The sequence below is a fragment of the Tetrao urogallus genome (assembly GCF_951394365.1).
Source record: "Tetrao urogallus genome assembly, chromosome: 2".
NCBI classification, from domain to species: domain Eukaryota; kingdom Metazoa; phylum Chordata; class Aves; order Galliformes; family Phasianidae; genus Tetrao; species Tetrao urogallus.
Genome location: NC_136814.1, coordinates 98,827,500 through 98,832,628, shown reverse-complemented (window position 1 = coordinate 98,832,628; position 5,129 = coordinate 98,827,500). Strand labels below are relative to the sequence as shown.

Sequence of the window (5,129 nt, the reverse complement as noted above, 5' to 3'; positions counted from 1 at the left end):
CCTTCCTTCCACCGTATCAACCGCACCACTCAGCTTGGTGTCGTCAGCAAACTTGCTGAGGGTGCACTCAATTCCCTCATCGATGTCATTAACAAAGATGTTAAAGAGCACCTGTCCCAAGACAGACCCTTGGGGGACACCACTTGTTACCGGCCTCCACCTGGACATGGAGCCATTGACCACCACCCTCTGTCTGCGGCCTTTCAACCAATTGCTTATCCATCGGGTCGTCCACCCATCAAATCCACTTCCCTCCAATTTGGAGATGAGGATGTGGTGGGCGACCATGTCAAAGGCCTTGCTCAGGTCCAGGTAAATGACATCGGTCGCCTTCCCTTTGTCCACCAATGCTGTCACTCCATCATAGAAGGCCACAAGATTAGTTAGGCATGACCTTCCTTTGGTGAAGCCGTGCTGGCTGTCTCGGATCACATGCTCATTCTTTATGTGATCGAGCATGTTGTCCAGGAGGATCTGTTCCATGATCTTCCCAGGCACAGAGGTGAGACTCACCGGCCTGTAGTTCCCCGGGTCCTCCCTGCTCCCCTTCTTGTATATGGGAGTGACATGACCCTTCCTCCAGTAGTCCGGGACCTCACCTGGCAGCCACGACTTCTCAAATACGATGGAGAGCGGCTCGGCAACCACCTCAGCCAGCTCCTTCAGGACCCTGGGATGCACGCCATCTGGCCCCATAGACTTGTATTCATTCAGTCTAAGGAGGCACTCTCGGACTTGCTCTGCCCTTACAGTGGGGAGGGATTTACCTCCTTGGTCCCCACATAGAGGTTTGGGGATGCAGGGCTCAGGGATGTGAAAAAGACTAGAATCCTGGCCACCAGTGAAGACCGAGGTGAAGAACTCATTCAGCACCTCAGCTTTCTCTTCATCTGTTGAAGCCAGTTCTCCTTTTAAATTTACCAAAGTAGGTATGCCCGTTTTGGCCTGTCTCTTCTGGCCAATGTACCTGTAGAAGGTTTTCTTATTGTTTTTCATGTCCCTTGCCAAGTTCAGTTCTGCCTGCGCCTTGGCTTCCCTGATCCCACGTCTGCAAGTCCGGACGGCTTTTTTTTTTTTTTTAAATATATACACACACCTGGTAACTCAGAAAGAGAAAAAAAATAGAATCCGTAACAATAATAATAAAAAAAAAGTCATTCTGGTTTAAAAACAATCCATTCCTACCACGCTAGGCGAGCAATTGATTGAACAAGGCCCACAAGTGGCTGCCTGGCCAATGGTGGCAGGGTGCGAGGCTGCGGGACACGGCCCCCCCATGGCCTCCACACCTGGCCAGGGCAGCATCCCTGCCCCACACAGTCCTGCCGGGGTGTGAGTCAGCGCCTGAGTCCCAGGGAGGGGTGGAAAAAGGGAGAAAAAAGCCCTGGGGCTTCCAGCCCATCTCCTCATCCCCGTCAGCTGGGGGCTGCAGAGCGTCCGTGCCCATGGAGCCCTCTGGTGCCAGCGGGTGCCCAGCCAGGAGGTGAGCAGGCGAGCGGCTCTGCCCCTCATACTGAGATCTCGTACGTGGTGCCCCCCACGCCAGAAACCTTCTTGACTCCTCCACGCGTCAGGCTGCTGACAGGCACGGATCCCGAGCCGGGGTGGCCGAGCTCAGGCTCTTGGGTTGCCCATTGGACTTACTGTAAGATGTTCTCATCTGCATCTCGTCTTTTGGTGCCAGTAATGGCTGCAAGGCCACCTCCTCGGTCTCGGGGATGCTGGCCTGAGACGCTGCTGGTTTTTGGCTGCTGTAAGACACAGATTTGCCCAAGTGGGGGGCAGCGGGCTGCTCAGGTGAGCCCGGGGAGCGCACCCGCAGCGCGTGGGAGGGCTCAGGCTTGCCAAAGCGGGGAGGGGCCGGGCGGGTGAGCGGATTCTTGCCCAGAGGCGAGTGCTTCGAATCGTCCGAGGAAGAGCTGGTGCGGGGGGCATGGCTGGAGCCTGGCGTCAACTGGATGCCTGAGTCTGCCAGCCCAGCATCGTCCTCCCTGCCCGCTGCGGGAGGCTGCTGGAGCAGTTTCTCCCGCTCCTGTATGGAAGCCACGATGTGGCAGGAGAGATTGTCATAGTGCACGGGTGAGGGCTCGCGGGGTGGCACATGCTTGGGTGAGACGGTGGCAGCAAAGCGGCTGTGCAGGTCGGTCTCTTGCTGCTGGGCGATGCGGGCCGAGAGGAAGGGTGATGTGTAGCCCACCGGTGGGTCGGGCTCGGGGCCAGCCTGCACCGACTCGAAGTCAGGGCTGTCGGAAGGTGTGAGCAGGCTGTCATACGACAGGCTCCCGTTGCGTGTCTGGTTCACCAGGCTCTTGTAGGAGGTGGAGGTGGTGCCCTCAGAGCGGATGGACTGCAAGTGGCCCAGTTCAAAGCCCGTGCCCTGGGCCGACTTGAGGCTGGAGGAGCGGGAGCCACTGGACAGCGGGTCGAAGGGAAAGCTCTTGCCAAAGGTGGGCGAACAGAAGCTCTCAGGCTCCAGGCTCGGCTCTGCGCGGTAGCTGGGCTTTTGGCTGCCTTCGCCAATGGAGTTGGGCTCCTTCAGGCTGTTTACTCGGCTCAGCTTGGTGCTGGTGGAATGGGGCAGGGCAGCTGAGCTGCTGCTGCTGCTGTATCCAGGCTGGTAGTTGTACATGGTGGGTGTCGGGGGGCTGTCCTTGCCTAGCAAGCTGCTGTCCTCGTTGGTGGCCAGGGTTAAGTGTGTCCTCAGGCCCGTGTAGCGGCTGAGGTCTGGCTTAGGTGGGGGTGGTGGTTCGGCATCAGCAGACTGGCTCTCCATCACCTCCAGGCTTCCTTTGGACTTCGTCCTCTTCAGCTCTGTCTGGATACCATTGTCCATGATCTTGACAGTGATTTGGCCATCTGACACATCGGGCCGCAGGAAGGGGGGTCTCACCAGCACCGTCTGCTCAGCTCTTGGGCGCCCCAGGTACCTGGGGGCTGGGGAGCTACACAGGACCCGGCTCACATTCTTACAACAACCATTAGTGACGGGGTTGACACCACCTCGGAACTTGCCTGTCACCTGCTCATTGGTAGTGCGGCCCCTTGCCACAAGCACCACGTGGAACCCAGTAAGGCCAGCGACAGGAATGAAAAACAAGCTGGCCACACACATCACAGCCATAGTGACAGCCATGCGGACACCAGAGAGCTCTGCCTGGTAGAGGACATAAAGCAGACCAAAGCCGAACACCCCCATGATGTGTGTAGTGAGTGACAGAAGGAAGAGGAAGAAGTAATGGTAATTGCGTCGCCCGATGCAGTTGTTCACCCAGGGGCAGTGATGGTCAAACTCCTCAACACAGTTGTCGCAGACGCTGCAGTGGGAGCAGCGCGGTGGCCGGTAGAAGCGGCAGGTCACACACCATTTCATGCGCACCTGAATGCCCTTGATCTCCACTGTCTTATAAAGCGGAGCTCGGAAGTCATCTTCCTTATCCTCATCTTCTTCAGCTCGTGGGAATATGCCTGGGTCCATGAAGGTGGCCATGCTGAAGTTGGCCAGCACAAAAAGGAAGACAACAGCATTGTAGATGGGAATGACTGGGGAGACGTAGAGGCTGAGCCAAGGGCACGTGAAGGCAAAGAAGAGGGTGGTGGCTCCCACTAGGAAGATGGCAGCAGCTGAGACCGGAACGTATTTGCTGGGTTTGAACCTCTTTCCAAATGCTGCTGGCATGTTGGAGCTCTGGTGGGGAATCTGCCCTGCAGCATAGCCCAGGCCCAGCTGAAGTCAAAGCAAGGCGAGAAGGGCAGGGGAGATGGAAGGGGCCAAAGCACAACCCAAGCCTCCTGGGTCACTCCTGGAGCAGGCTCTGAGCAGAGCAGGCTGTCTGCAGAAGTCCACTGCGGTCTCCGGAGCAAGAGGCCCTGAGGAGTCCACGCTACTCTCTGCCTTGTGAGAGTTCAGGGGTGCAGGGAGGGAGACTTAAAACCATTAAAAAATTCAGCACAGAGAACTGGATTGGATTTAAAACAGCTGTTGGAGCAGGAATGCTGAGAGCCCTTGAGAGCATGCAAAAAGCAGCTCCCCGTGCAGCTTGCAGCAGCCACCAGACACGAAGGTAAGCTTTCCATGCTGGGACAGGAGCAAGGCAAGAAGCACAATGCATGAGAGCACCCTGGGAAAGAGCAAGATAGCGGTAAACTTCTTGCAAAAAGCCACTCTGGGAAACCACTTCTCCTTTTCAATCTGATATCCACAGCCCCCTCCGGCCGCTCTCTCACAAGCGATCTGCCCAGCTTCCTTGCAGCGCTGCTGTGCCTCCTCCTCCTCCTCCCCGGAGGCGGTACAGAAGCACTCTCCCTGATTTCACCAGAATCTAGGCTGGCTGCCTGGCGGTGGCCATTTAATTTTATTTATTTCTCTTTGACTGTTAAAGCCGAGGAACAGCTGGTGCAAGGTTGAGCTGTAAATCCTTTCTTTGAGAGGGGGGCTGGAAGGGAAGGTCCAATGGATTGTGCGTTTTCACCCTCTTCCTACTTGTTCCTTTCTCCTGACCCTCTGGGCCTTTCCACAGGCTTCACTGCCACTCAGTTGTTGCAAATCAACAGGAATTGCACCAAATCTTCACTGTGGCATCCATTCCTGAGCAGCACAGCAGCAGAGATCTGAAGGAACGCTTTCAGGGAGGGCTTTTATACCCCCAAAAGACAAGTGATGGTGGAAGCAATGCTGAAAAAGTCTGTACCGCCCATGGCCCAAGCAGTGTGGGGGCAGGTCTCAGTACATTCCAAACCACTCCATTTCTACTGAATGGAGGGGAGGTAAAGTTGCTCTTCATTAATCCATTTCTTCGCTCAAAAAAACTCAGGAACATTGAGAATGCCACACCTCACCGGTACGCTGCAGCACGGCCCGGGCGGTGCCCAACGTTACCGGGCACGAAGTGACAGCCCCTGGATCCCCGTGTTGCACCTGCTGGGCACGGTGGCGTTCTCCTTGCCCTGCCCTCCCTTTTCCTGAGGAGCTCCCTCGCTCTGTGGCACTGTCTGCTCTTCCTGGATGGAAACGGAGGGACCGGGATCACCGCCTTGTGCCACACGGCCCTGCTCCTTCGTGCACCTGCCAGGATGGGTCTTCTCACTGGCTGAGCTGCTGCTTCCAGCTGGTTCCTCACATATTCTTTTCA

General features: G+C 56.5%; 1 pseudogene across 1 annotated transcript; it reads right to left on the bottom strand.

The window, feature by feature from the left end:
- Positions 1–1,570: 1,570 nt before the first annotated feature.
- Positions 1,571–3,676, bottom strand: LOC306944369 (palmitoyltransferase ZDHHC5 pseudogene; annotated as a pseudogene). The gene has a single exon. The product of its transcript is annotated as a palmitoyltransferase ZDHHC5 pseudogene (transcript).
- Positions 3,677–5,129: the final 1,453 nt, after the last annotated feature.